Source organism: Alosa alosa, chromosome 6 (assembly GCF_017589495.1).
Source record: "Alosa alosa isolate M-15738 ecotype Scorff River chromosome 6, AALO_Geno_1.1, whole genome shotgun sequence".
NCBI lineage: Eukaryota > Metazoa > Chordata > Actinopteri > Clupeiformes > Clupeidae > Alosa > Alosa alosa.
This window is the reverse complement of record NC_063194.1, coordinates 14536170-14551229: the sequence shown is the minus strand read 5'-3', so window position 1 is coordinate 14551229 and position 15060 is coordinate 14536170. Positions and strand designations below refer to the sequence as shown.

At 45.3% G+C, this 15060-nt stretch overlaps 1 protein-coding gene across 1 annotated transcript in view; it reads left to right on the top strand.

Moving 5' to 3' along the window:
- Positions 1–2954: 2954 nt before the first annotated feature.
- Positions 2955–15060, top strand: part of lrrc4ba (leucine rich repeat containing 4Ba) — a 36184-nt gene continuing 24078 nt past the window's right edge. Inside the window, 1 exon segment of the mRNA XM_048244885.1 lies at positions 2955–4872. The gene's annotated coding sequence lies outside the window, so the exon portion shown is untranslated.

Genomic DNA, 15060 nt, shown 5'->3' with positions numbered 1-15060 from the left:
AAGGTTTCTTCCTTGGTAAGGGAGTTTTTCCTTGCCCCTGTTGCTCTTGGGTGCTCCTTGTTGGTGCCCCCCCACCCAATCCCAATCCTCCCCCACCTTTTATGCAGCCCTTGCCACTTAATCTACTAAACCCCTCTTCTACTGCACTCTTTACCCCCCCCCCCCATTAATGCACAAATAGGCTGACACCAGACATAATTTCACTGCATTTCTTACTTCCAGTAACTATATGCATGTGACAATAAACTTCCTTGTATCCTTCCTTGTATCCTTGTATCCTTGTTAGAATGTTGCTGGTAAAAGCTTCGGCTAAATTAATAATAATTGATGGAAATATAAACCAAAGAAGGAACCCTCTATGAGTAACTATGGATTTGCCAGCCACCTTGTTTTTCCTAAGTGTTTCCTTGGAGGTTTGACCAGCATGCCCTGGTGGTAATAATGCTACAAATGGTCGCCTGTTTTTAATTGTTTTCTCAGAAGCCTCCAAGAAAAAATATGGTAACTGAATTATAGCTCTAAGTTACCCAAAACATGTCCACTCTCAGTAAGTCTTAACAATAACTTTTGGCATAAGTACTGAGAGGGGGCCATTGATTTCCGCTGTCTACTAAACATGTTGAAGCAGCTTTCAGCTTATATCAAAAATGCTCAAACTATAGCCAGTTTCAAATGTAGACGTCAGACCAAACAGTTCTTACCTCATCAGATGCATCCCGTGATTTTATATATCTTTTAATAATTATATTTATGTATTTTATTTTTTAAACTGTGTAAGCTATTGCCCTTATAGGCTTTTATATACAGTACTGTTATTTGCTTTTGTTTATGTAAAGCACATTGAATTGCTCATGTGCATGATATGCACTGTGTAAATAAACTTGCCTTGCCTTGAAAGTCTCCTCTATTCTGTGTGAGGGGGAACACTGAAAAGTGACATCTTCACAGGTTAGGTCTCCATATCAAGTTTTAGAGTTTTGGTCGAATGCCTCTGTCAGTTGATACGGCCCAAGCTGTATGATTAACTTTTTGTGTCTGGTGTTATCACAAGCCTCCTCTCACTCTCTCCCACTGTCCTAAATAGACTTCTGTACGGGCTGTTATCAGTGGCGGCTTTTGTCAGCCAGTTGTACATCTGGAGAGCGACAAAAGAGTGTTTCCAGCAGAGTTGATGTTGCACACTATCTCATGAGCAAGCGAGTTCTTTTAAAGCATTTCCCATGGGCTCAATTTCTACAAGCAATATTTTTTTTTCTCCTGTTGTACGCATTAAAAGACTCCCAGCATTAGCTGATCGAGCTCAGCAAAACTCCCAAACACTGCATCGTGAATTGTGAAAAAAGAAAAAGAAAACATCCCCAGAGTGCCACCATAGATCAAAACAGATCATGAGCCAAAGCATATGAGAACGGCAGGCTTGCGCGGAGAAAAGAGCAATGGCATGGCATGCATGTGTTGTAAACAAGGCCCTGGTCCCTTGCAGGGGTTTTTTTGCACTGTGCAGGACTGTGCAGGACACCGCAGCAGAGACCAGGAACCACTGCAACCGCCCAGAGGACAGCGCGGCACGGCTCTGCTGCCTCACTGATGTTGCTACTGTTGCTGTTGCACTGGACCGGAGTGGACGAGAGCGGATGGGATCAGACTGGACTGGACTGTCTCGCGGCCAGGAGGGGAGTGAGCACCTGCTCTCTGTGGCCACAAGCGGCTCGGGCAGCATACTAACCCTGACAGGCAGCGCAGCTGCCAAAACTGATAACCCCAGCACAGCTGAGGAGGGCACCCTCTGACTGTGTGTGTGTGTGTGTGTGTGTGTGTGTGTGTGTGTGTTAGTGAGGGGGCGGGTGTAATAATGCCCAACACATCTGCGACCTGTAGCACAACACAGGCAAGGAGCGAGAGAGAGAGAGCTTAAGAGAAAGGGAGAGAGCAAGAAAGAGAGAGAGAGAGAGAGAGAGAGCACACATGCTCTATATCTCGATCATACCAACGGCACTAATCCTCCCCCAGTGGCTCGCATCACTATTCATTTAACGGCCCGCAGTGGCCACTCAATCAGTCTCTCCCAGGCTGCATCCTGACGTCCGGCGAGCCACCGGGGAGAGAGAGAGGGAGAGAGAGGGGCGGCCGAGGCAGCCACTGCAGCACTGGGACACTGGGGCTGCAGAGGCTGGGGGGAGTCGGGGGGGTGTAGCCGGAGGCTGTGGAGAGGCATACAAGGATCTTTTGAATGGGGGTCATAGAGGATGGTGTGTGTGACTGTGTGTGTGTGTGTGTGTGTATGTATGTGGGCGTGTGTGTGTGTGTGTTCAGAGGGGGTAAATTAGATGGAGAGATTGTAGGTGAAGGGGTTTTGTCCCCATCACAGGAGATGGAGGAGTTGAAGAATGAATGGGAGGGAGGGGAAAGGGGGATGTTGAAGGAGAAAAGACGTGGGAGAGATAGGGAAATGAGGATGAGGAAATGCTCCAGGACGACTTCAACATTCAGGGAGTATTGGTGAGAAAAAGAGAGGGACAGAGAGATGAGGGAGGGAGAGAGAGAGAGGAGAATGATAAAGACAGAGGGGGAGAGGATGTTGTGTGCTGTGTGTGTGTAAGGGGTGAGTATGTGTTTGAGCGGGAGAGATGGAGGGAGAGAAGGAAGGAGGGAGGGAGGGATATCCACTGCACTGTTGTGTGACTGGAAATTTAATAGAGAGAGAGGGGGGGGTAGAGAGAGGGAGCGGGAGGGAGGGAGTGGGAGGGAGAGATGGAGGGAAGTAAGGAGGAGGGGAGCTTGTGAGCGAGGCAGGATGCAAAAGCAAAGAGAGAGTGCACCCACTGGTATAGAATTCCCGGGGAGCGCTATAGGCTGTGAACAATGCTCCCCCACTACTGCATAGCAAGGGGTGGGGGAGTGAGTGGTGAGGGGTGGGATGGGGAGGTGGAGAAGGAGGGGAAGAGAAGAAGAAGAAAGAGAAAGAACGAGAGGGACTTAATTGTATAGTTGCAATGTCGGTTGAGTGAGTACTCTGTTGTATGGTGCAGAGGGACACAGGAAGAGAGAGGAGGGAAGAGGAGGAGCGGGAAAATGAGGAAGAGGAGGAGGAGGAGGACTGGTAGTGGATGGGTGCTCACAAAGATGACTGGGGCTTAGAGTGGGTACATGGACCAAGCCCAGGGCCCTTTGAGGTAGCAAGTCAGAGTCAAATGTGAACTCTCCCTATCATATGGAGTATGATAGTAACTGAGAGTAAAGATGGAGAGAGAGAGAGATAAAGAGAGATACTGACAGTACATGTTTTTACTCATGTTAACCCTACTACAGAGGACGATTGGTAGGCCAGCATACAAAAGACATTGTGGTATATACTCTCTACTGACGGATTGTTTTTGTATGTGAGAAATATGAAGCATGTGGTGTGTGTGTGCTTGTGTGTGGATGTGTCTGTACACACACCACCGATTCCCTTGGTCAGAGTATAGAGCGTTATCTTTCACCACCAGTAAGACTCTTTGACAATCTTCTCCAGCCGTCTGTCTCCCTCCCTCCCACACAAACACACACACACACACACAGCCTACTTGTACAGTTACTAACCCCCAATCCGCCAATCACAGTACCAGCCTACCACACTCCAAGCCTCTCTATCTCAGTATGAAACCATCGCAATGTCTCTGAGAAAATCGGAGTGAACTGGGTGGAGACCTAATTGTCAAGAGCGTTTGAGAGTCCGCTGTGAGAAGTAAGCATGCTCCGGGTGGCTTCTGCTACGGCCTGCTTGAGCGTTGCCAAGGGAAACAAACAGAGCCTATCTTCCAGCCTGCACGGTCTATTGCCTTCTCTGTCTCTCTCACTCAAGCACACACAATATGTGTGTGTGTGTGTGTGAAAGAGAGAGAGAGAGAGGTTAATGGTCAATACTGTCTATCACGCAAATTAAATCGTGTTTAGAGCACCGCCTCCCTCCCCTTGAGGCACTGTATACGGAGTGACATGTGTCGCGGATGTGTGTCCATGTGACGCGCAGGACGTACCTACTGGAACAACTCACCCATGCCACACCTCACCGGGTATGACTCCATACGCCATCGACCATGAAATGTCGGACACTTTCTCTGTAAATGAAACCCGAGACTCATCAATTAATGCGCTTTCACACCACTGTCCTAAATTTGTGTGTAACCTAGTTTCCACAGTTGCCTCCGACACTTCATTTTCATTCCTAAAATTACAAAGTGCTTGTACTGTAACTCAGAGAAGTTCGAAACTGATAAAGCGTAGATTCAATTTATTGTAACGCCCCTCCCCTGCCACCTGTCAAAATGGCCATAGCCGTTTTGTCAACATCACAATTCTAGAGAAAAAGGTATGCAGTAGGCTACGCAGCTAACATTTGTTAAGTTTAAAAGACTTGATGTCTGTGGTTTTTCAGCTCGGCTAAAGTATGCATAACAATATTCACATCTCGATAGCAATTTAAACATCTCTCTCTCTCGCACTCTCTGTGTACGCACGTTGGAGCGATCTCTACCGGAGGAGACTCTGTATTCCAGAGATTGTTATCCTAATTTAATTTTCCATATGTTTGACCGATGCTCTTCTTGGGATGTGCCTTCCCTCTGCTTGTCAGCATATTCTCCCAACTGACCTGCCTCTACACACGATCTGCCAGCGTTTTCTCGTGGTGGGCACTCGCCAGATAGAACTGTGCTTGCTCTCAGCGTTGCGAGGAGGTGAATCAATTTGAGGAAGAGAGAGCAGGAGAGAGAGAGAGAAAGAGAGAGGGCGGGTTGGCGAGGAAGAGCAAGGGAGAAGGAGAGAGACAGGGGAGAGAACACATCGACTCCACGCCGCTGCCGTTTTGGGATATATTTCTGGGGGTAAAAGGTAGGAAAATAACATGTTATGGCATCTTTTGGAAAAAGGGTTGCGTGGTAATTCGTATGTGGACTATGATGGGTAGACTGGTACCACATAATTCACCTAAACGGCTTTGATGTTTATTTTACTATTTGGAACTGTCTTGTGTGTCATTCTTTATCTTGGGTATTGTGTCAGTTGATAGAGCAGAATTAATGCGGCAGCTGGTGTGTATGAGGGTGAGTGTGTTTGTGCGTGCTTTTGGCTCTGTGCGCGCGCGCGAGTGGTGGCGTGCGCGCGATGGCGCGCATCCGCGTAAACTAATGAATTTGTATAGCTATGATAATGTCGCAGAAACGAAATGAAACAACTGAAAGCCAAATAGAATGGGTCTTGTGAAATGTTCGCACTATTTGTCTTAGAATATTGGTAATGTATTTAAATATGTGAGTTATTCCAATGCAAACATATAGGGAGTTTATATAGGGTTTTAGACAAAACATAAAAAGAAGAAAAAATAAATGTGATTGCTTAAATGCAAACCGAATGCGAAAGTGATTGAACTGTCTCATGTTGATAACGGATGATTCCACGTGAAATAATTTCTCTCTCGGTATTCAAGGATCATAAAGACTTCAATATTCAAAATAAATTATAGGCTGAAGTGTTTTTCATTATTCATGCTGTAGTTTTTTGATGTTTTAATGCATGTTGGGTGATGCTTGTAATGACGGATTAGGGTGAAATTTTCCTGTAGTCTGGAATTGTTGGCATTATTTTATTTTACCACCTTATTCTTTACTGTCTTTTCGAGAGATATATACTATTTGCTGTCTACTATTTTGGCCATGATGCATAAGCACCACTTGGCCTACACGAATTACTGAATCATGCGGGTTAAGTCTTGCGGAGCTCCAAGGGTGAGTAACACAGCTCCTGAACAAGAAGCCGATAGATGAAGTCCTGTGAATGAAGATCTAGTGCGGGCTATCTCTGACACAATGCCGCTGAAAGGATTTATATGCTAATGTGAGCTGCAGTGTTTCAGCCCAGATAGAATTAGCACGAAGACGCTGCGAAAGTTACGATAGAAAAGGTTCTCGTGGCACGAGGGATGTCAGCTTGTTATGATCGCTTTTGGAAGGAGCAAGTGGGCCACTGGGGCAGTTTTCAAACCCGAGGCAGCAATCTTGAACTGTGCCTACTTGAACTGGGCACTGCTAACTGAGAGCGTGCCTGTGAGCGCCGGGCCTTGGCCAGTTTTGCTCTTCAGCACACAGCAGTGTCACGATGAGACAGGAACTTGGAGGGATGATTCTGAAACAGAGCAAGAGCTATTTCTCTCAGGGTCAAGTGGTGGCTCAGGGATGATTTCAGCAGGAGCCTGCTGGCCGAAATAGAAGGACTGGCTTGTGAGGTTTGTATGAGGGGCTCGGTATTTAGGTCTTATCATCTTTTCAGCTTGCATGTGTCTGCCATCCTCCCATGCCTGTGCCATAGAACAAGTTCAGGATCAGTTTTTGTGTGTGTGTGTGTGCGTCTGTGTGCGTCTGTGTGCACCCACTCCTCTGACAGGGAAGTGGAGCCTGGGAGCCTCAGTTCCCTGGACAGCCCCCCCCCCCCTCCCCGTACATGTATTAATTCATTTCAACATAACTCCCCTCACTGCCACTGCAGACCCCTGTGAGTTCTTGGGTGCACTTCCAGGAAGGGGACCTCTATCTCTCACTACCCCCCTCCTCCTGGAGATATGCAAGACTGTGTGGAGAGAAAGCAATTAAGATCTTCAAACCACTCCTCACTATTCTGCACTAGGCATCTCTACCGAGAGCCATGGTCCTCCCACCACCACCTACAGAGGCCGATAAGAGCATTTAGAGATGTTATCTCCACAGCTTTTTTACCTCGTCCAAAGCGGAGGCTGGGAGGTGTATTCATAAAAATCAAGCACCATGTTAGATTTAACGCCTCTTAATAACTCTGTAATGCCTCAGCAATGGCCTGAAGAGTGCAATTCATCAACTAGGGGGATGCTGGCTTGTGGGTTTAGTTAAAAACACTGGAGTAAAAATTTAAGGCGATGGTGAGTTTTATGAACATTGCTGCTCTTAATGGCCTGCTGTAGCACATCCGTGCTCTGCCTTTGTCACTTTCTGTCTGTCTCTTGCGTTCTTTTACTGCTTGGGAATGGATAAAACGTTTTTGTGAAGTGTTGAGGGATTTTGAACATGGAAAGAGGTCTTACTCCAGTCACGGTGCTCTGACATATTGTTAAAAAAGAGTAGGAAATGAATTCATGGTCATGTCATGTGGCTTTAACATCAATATGTATAGGGGTGAGCAATGAACATGGGTAAAGTTGTACACTGTTACTTAAAAAAAAAAAACATCATACACTGCCTGTCATTTTTGATATTTGTATTGATGCATTCAGGCGGGCAAAAGAGTTTACCACCGTTTTTATTTAAAGAACTGCAAGCAGGTTTCTGCAAAAAATACTCAAGCCCTCCCTTACCTCCAGTCAGGCTTTGATGCCATGCCCCATCATTCTCTTTAATGTTCAGGAAGGAAAAAAAGTGGTGTGAACTTTTAGCTTTACTGGGTCAGGGGGTGACAAGGGAGGCATCACATGTTCCTGTATGATAGCCTCAGGCAGGATTTCACAGCATCCCCTATTTGTCATGTTGAGGTTAATGGATGAGCTGAGGCCCTTGGGCATCTTCCCCACTGCACCCACTTCACTGAGTTAGCTCCTGAAGGGTTTCCATACCTGGTCAGGGGATGCCCAGTCGGGTTCAGCAAGAGAATGCAGATTTAAACTTTTAGATAGTCACCCAGACACCCAAACAGGTGACACAGAGATAGAGACAGAGAGAGGGAAGGGAAGGCAAGGCCTTGAAGAGACATCTGTGTCCTAGTAGTGTTGCTTACAGCCAATTGGGCATACTTTATGCAACTGTGGGCTGGGATTATGTTCCTAACAGTAAAGCCGCTATCAGGTTGTTTTACAATGTTACAAGTGTGTCGTAACAGATTCATTATAATTGATTGTCAGTTAAGATTTTGTACATGTTTATACAAATGCAAAATTGAGCTATAGTAACCATACTATAAAAGATAGTAGTACATGAGTTGCATTACTGTAAATGATTTCTGATGAAAGTCTCTGTCTATAGGCAATTGGCTTCAATGTATTGGCTTTGATGACAATTGTTGGGCATTTTTCTTAAACTGTGTTTTACCAGTACACTTTGCCAGCATGAAACAAAATATTTTTTGGATGTTTATTTATTTGAAGTTGAAGATCCCATAATCTGGAATCTTTCCATAATTGATGGCTTAAGCTACAGTATATTTATTTATAATATACTGTATATATTTGGGGAGAATATCAAAATCAAACTTTTAAGGTCATTATCCGAGTATGAGTAAGTGAGCAAGTGCTTCAGAAACACAGGTACAATGGCATGCTCAATTTACAGTGAGATTATTATAAACTTCTGCAGTTGATTCATAACAAATGTCCAAACACTTACACACCTTTTCTGTGGCAACAAGAGTAAAGAAATTAAGCATCTGTCATGAAAAAGTCAATGTGAGAATTGAATAATGGAGTTAGATAATGCAGAGTTGAATAATGGACAAGCTCACAATACATGTGTTTAAAGCAACACCAGAGAGTTTTTTGTACCTTAAAATAATGTTTTATACCCTCTATCGGCTATAACCGCACTATGTAAGTTTGCCAGATCTGGTAGCGGATCTGTAGTTCAATAGAATGAAACATAAGAAACTACAAATTTGACTTGCGTTTGATGTCGCACTCGCAATACATCGTACTTTCATAAATCATGCAACATATTCTACCTTGTCTGTGGACATTGTTATTTGCAAAGCCGGTGCTGGATAAACAAATAGCGTACGTGTGACAGAGGGAAAGTTCTTTGGTGTTGCTTTAATGTGTAGTGATAGCTGTTTACAATAACCTACAGTAGGCTACTGTGTAAATGTTTTAGACAAAAGCCAAATAACAGTATAAAAAATCTAATTAGTAAATATTTGGTGCGACTTAGTGTTGTCTCCAGAACAACATGTATTTGTCAAGGCCTGTGTAGGCCTTATACTTCACATGCAGTCTGTTTCAAGCATTGCAAAGAACTTGCCGCCATTCCTCGGTGGATTTAGACTGTATTGATTATTCCTGTCTCTTTATGTCATCCCAAGTAAGACTGGTTTCAACCAGTTCTGAGGTTATGGCATTTCTTGGTTTCTTACTTTACTTTATTTCTGTAATGCGCAATAAATACTTCACTATTTTCCGAAAGAGATTTTCCTATTGACACACTAATGCTAATAAGGATAGACAAATACCAAATATTTAGTGAAATAACTAAAGTTCCTTAAACTGTAGTAATGTAGTTACTATGTAATAACTACATATTTATATTGCATTTTATTATACATATCGGTACATTGTGTATTGAGTTATGTCTGTTTTTAGAAGAGTTATGTCTGTTTGTGGAAGAGTTATGTCTGTTTGTGGAAGAGTAAATCATTAGTGGTTGATGCTGGAACAGCAGCATATCTCAGCTTGCAGCATTATTAATTTCAGGTTTGTTTTGAGAACATACTGACCTTGTTATTTAGACTCCATGACATTGATTTTTTTTTGTTTATTAAGGATGGGCTATTGACATTGCAAAAATATTACTGATATGCGGGAGCCAAATATAAAGGTATACTATCAGTCCCAAAGAATCTTCCTGACTCCCATCCTTGTCAATGTTTAAAAGAAGTCAATGCTAAAAAAAAATCAATGAATTAATTCATTTTGCTAAGCGGTCCTTTAATTATTACCCACAGCAACATCACTCACTCAAACCTAATGAGGGTGATGAATACATATGCACACTGTACTGTAACATGATTGCGCCTATCTGACAGCACACACACACACACACACACACACACACACACACACACATACACACACACATACACACACACACACACACACACACACACACACGCATATACGCACACACACACACAAACACACACACACACACACACACACACACACACACACACACACACACACTTCAGACTGCCACCTGAAACACTTGACTGAAGTGCCTGCAAGGCTAGCTTGTGCGATGCTAGTCAAAACAGGCTTCTAGCAACTGACAGTCACTCGAATGAGACAGGCAAGCACGAAGCTCAGACATATAAAAGCCACCTCAAGCATTTCGACTTCTGGAGCACGAGCAGGTGGCCAGCTAAAAATATATATCAGCTTGAGAGAACATGTAGATGGTGTTACCTGACGTTGGACATTTATAGGTCAGTTACAGTAGAATTGAGTTGCGGTAGACTGATGCTGGCCTGTCTGGAGTCTTGATGATTGCAGATATCAGTGATGCACCACAGTGATGCTTTGCACTTTTAGTTTTTAATCATACAACCCACCTCTCTCTCTCTTTATCTTGTTCTCTCTCTAACTCTCTCTCTCTCACACACACACACACACACACACACACACACACACACACACACACACACACACACATGTACTCACATCCACACCAGTTCCAACAATATGCTTGAAATTGGGTTGAGCGCATACCCTTGTCCTCCTAGAGCAGTGAAAGCATGCCTGCTGGGGAAAAGACAGTGTGTGTGTGTGTGTGTGTGTGTGTGTGTGTCCGTGTGTGTGTCCAGCTGTGCCTGGCAGAGACGACAGCTCCCAACTCCCCTGCCCTGGCTGATGCAGCACTCTCACATCTGTCCTGGCGCCTCACTTGGTTTGTGTTCATCTGTCGCAATGCAAAGATGGCCTTACAACACCCACCTCCTCTCTTCTCCTCTCTTCTTTTCTCCTCTCTTCTCCTCTCTTCTCCTCCATCCTCCTCCATCTCCCACCCTCCACCTCTCCTTTCCACTGCTTTTGTATTTGGTGAGTGAGTGAGTGAGAGAAAGACAGAATGCACCGCACGCGCGGCCTTCCTCTGCTGCATATGCATGGCAGCCAGTGTCACCTTGTGTGTGTGTGTGTGTGTGTGTGCGTGTGTGTGTGTGCGCGTGCATGGCCGTGGGACAGAGATAAGTGGTCTGCATGATCTGGCTGAGATTCAAGCTCAATAACGGGGAGGGGACGGCAGAGGAGCCGGCGTAGGAGCACTGACCCGTTCTCAGTGTCGGGGCTAAGAAATGAGCACTGGCCCCAACCCCACTACACACACACTTCCATCCCAGCCCTGTAACATGGAACATAAGTGTGTGGGGGGGGCACACAGGGGGGCCCTGTAACGTGGAACATAAGTGTGGGGGAGGGGGGCACTCCTGCCATCTCAACTCCCCCTCAGCCTCACCCAGCTCAGGCCCTTTGGGGTGGCCAGGCGGATTGTGGGAGCATCAATTATTGAATAATAGCCTGAGCAATGGTAAATGGTTAGTGATATAAAATTAATGCCATAATCCAGCGGAATGGATGTAATTGGAAATCGTGGAAACATCTCCCCCGAGAGAATGTGTTCATTGTGTTACACTCAGCCGGGGTGTGGTGTTCCTTGTCTGTAAGTTGTGTGCGTGTGTGTGTGCACTGAAGCACACCAGAGCCACATACTGTGTGTTTCAGTAAAGGATTTGGCATCCAAGGCGTTGAGTCGAGCAATGGCTCAGTCAAGTGTGAGAAAAGCACATTTATTTTTAAGCTTCAGTGGCAAAGTACACCTAAGTACAGTATGGATAATGTCCTAAGTTAGGATGGTCAGGGAAGCACTTAGCCCATATTGTGCATTACTCACAATCTCTTATTATACAAATCATGATTGCTTCATCTGGTGACAGGATTTCCAATAAACCCATGCAGATTTTCACAAACAGAAAGTCTTGATGGTCATGAACAGAAACAGAACAGAAAGTATTTTAGTTATTCTTCTGACACATGTATGTATATTTCATAAGGTCATTGCCTCCTTAATATGTAATGTATGTATGTAGCAGCGTAGATTGTACCACAGATTAAAAATCTACTAAGGTTTTAGCCATTGTGTGTTGTTTAGCTTGTAGTCTATGATATAGCTAGAGAGCTTATATCATGTGCGATGTGTTTACATTGTGTTAGTGAAAACAGCCATGTACCAGCCATCTGGCTCCAGCTAAACCATGTGTGCATAAGCTAATTAGGAATGAGAGTGGCTGGGGTCAGCATTTAGGTCAGGGGAAATATGGCAGAGTGGAAACCCACATCACAGCACATCTAGCTTCATCTGGGAATTATGAAATCTCAGTAGTGAGACAAAATGAACTTTGGTCTCTTAAGTGTGGAATAATGTAGTTTTGAGACACGATGCGTTGAGCCTGGTTGAGTGCTGGTTTTTGAATGAGTGGAATGTATTATACATAAGACAATGACTTGTGTAGCCTGTGCTTGTGTGTGCTTGTGTGACTTGTAACAATGTAAGACGTCCCACCATAGTGGTGTACCTACTGTATGCCACTTGAACATCATCGGTCGTGACACGCTCTATGGTTGGGTCCCCAGGACACAGGACAGTGTTGGCTTTATCCGCGACACGTAATGGCGTGTTCAGGGGGAAACACTTGGCAGTGGTCTTTCTAAGTAAAAGAGATAGCTGTCAGTGCACATTTCAATCACACATACAGGAAATGTGAGCATGGTCTGCTTGGGGTGATGGAAACGGTTGCCGAATGGCTCCATACATATTGGAGCTGAAGTGGGTTATGAGCCTACAGTTAGATAGATCAAGGGTGAATGCCGTTTTGGCTAATGGGCAGCAGTCCATTCCAATAGTGCTAAACAGAGTCAGAAACCAACCAGTGTGAGTAAAGGCCATTGACCACACAACCGTGACCACAAAAGCAGCAATGCGGAGCGAGTCACTGGACTGTGCCGGCGTAAACACAACGAGAGCATTGGACTCACGGCCTGTTTTAAGGTTCTAAAAATACGAGGTGAGAGGAAGTTTATTCGAGTGGCTGGTTTAAAAAACGGTTTGAGTCAGGCGGTGATGTAAATGGCACTGCGCTGAGCCGTAAGGTGGACGAGTGATCCAAATTAGGGCGGGCGAGCCAGCCAGCCGCTGGGGTCCGGCGTGCCGTTGGATAGCCTCCCCTTCGTACGCACAAGGCGGTGTCGTGTGCAGCCGATAAAAGTCAAGATGTGGTTCGATCATGTGTGAAGGGACAGCCGGGGCTGAGCACGAGGGAAGCGGTCAGGCTGCGGGTCGATCATGTGTAAGTAAAGCCGACTCAGGGTGACGGAGGCTCTCTCTCTCCCTAATTCGTCTCCACGGATGTAGCTTAGCTGCTACTGCTGTTGCTGCTGCTGCCGCCTCTTAATGCTGTTGTAGGGTGAAGGGGGTTACAGTTAGATCATGTGTTGGACGAGGCACTTCTGGTGATGCAAACAGTCAGGCCAGCGGAGACCCGGGGTGACTTCACTGCGCCCCAGATGGATGGATGGATGAACCCAGTCCCGGTGTCTGCGGGTGTGTGTGTGTGTGTGTGTGTGTGTGTGTGTGTGTGTGTGTGTGTGTGTGTTTGATCTGGGTCACTGCTCAGTTGAGAGTAAACGCGCCTCCCCATGATGCACACACACATACAGTACACACTTCATCTCCAACCCATGTGGAAACACTCCGGAAGGGCCGGATGTGGGTCTCCATACTCTCTGTCCCTGACTCGTGTATGTGTGTTTGTGTTTGTGTGCGTGTGCGTGTGCGTGTGCGTGTGCGTGTGTGTGTGTGTGTGTGTGTGTGTGTGTGTGTGTGTGTGTGTGTGTGTGTGTGTGTGCGTGTGTGTGTGTGTGTGCGTGCGTGGGTGAATGAGTGTATGTGTGTGTGAATGAGTGTATGTGTGTGTGTATGTGTATGTGTGTGTGATTTTAAGAGGGACTGTATTCTCTAGCCAATGCATGTATAAAGTTGTGATGTTACTGTGTGACTTTGTCTTGTGTCACACGTGATACAGTCAGGATGATGAAGATGACATGGCTTGACCGATATTTCCAAAGACAGGGCCTACTGTAACGTTTTTGCTGATGCTGTAGTGTGTGTCTCTAGATCATAGAGTTGATTAAATGTGAAGTAGTTTAGCACAAGGTATCTAGAGGATATCTGCCAAAACATAAATGACCACCCATGGGATGATTTATGGTACAATAAGCCACATTCCTGAAAAATATGAGCCATAATGTAGATATGATGAAACAATTAAATAGCAGAAAACTGAAACATGACTCTCCGCACTAATTCTGATGCGATCCCACTGTTCATGGATGAAAACAATGATATAAAAATAACAGCATATGCTATCTAGCTTAATTGAATTTGTGAAATAAATGGGTAAAAGTTTTTAATTTAATTTTAATTTTAGCTCATTTAAATGGAAATAAAAACTGAGCCATGCATTAGGGGAACCATTACACATGTTGTGGACACAACCATTTTATGGGGACTTGGGGCATGGGGGTCAATGACTGTTTGCACTCTGGTTGTGCTAAAGGTGTTTTCATTTGTGTGTTTGGCCCTGTACGTGTGTGTGTGTGTGTGTGCGTGTGTGTGTGCGTGTGTGTGTGTGTGCATGCTAGGGTGAGGGCACTCCAGCGTCAGGGCAAATAGATTCACTGTGCCATGAAGGGACGTGAAAGGAGGGGTGGGGGTGTCCCTAGGCAGTGACCCAAAAGGCCTTGGGAGGGAAGCAGTGTTGATGGGGTTGTGGGGGTTTGGGGGTTGTGGGGTTGAGGTTGGGTAGAGGGGGCAAACAGTCGCCATGACATCAGGGGTTATTACCGCGATAAATCAGCGATTCTGCCGCATGGTTAGGATGATTACCCCGGCTGCCATCATGTGCACGTGTCTCACTTAAAAGCCCACCCCTTCATATTTAAAGAGTCACGGTACATATTTGCCTTCCCTAACGGCCATTTTGTATGTGAATTTATGCCTGTCCACTTGCCTGTCCACGCGCCGGGGTGATGACTGGGGAGAGAGGGGGATCTCAATGCGCCCTGTTGGGATGTAGTGGACTATGATTATAGTTGATTACATATCCATGAAGTTATGTTTAATGATGTCGGTTTGTCTCCTAATGTCATGTGTGGGTGCGTGTTCAAGTTTGGTTTACTCATTTGCTTGCTAATTTCCTGTTTCTTTTCTGACCCCTTTCTTTCTCTCTCTCTCACTTTCTCTC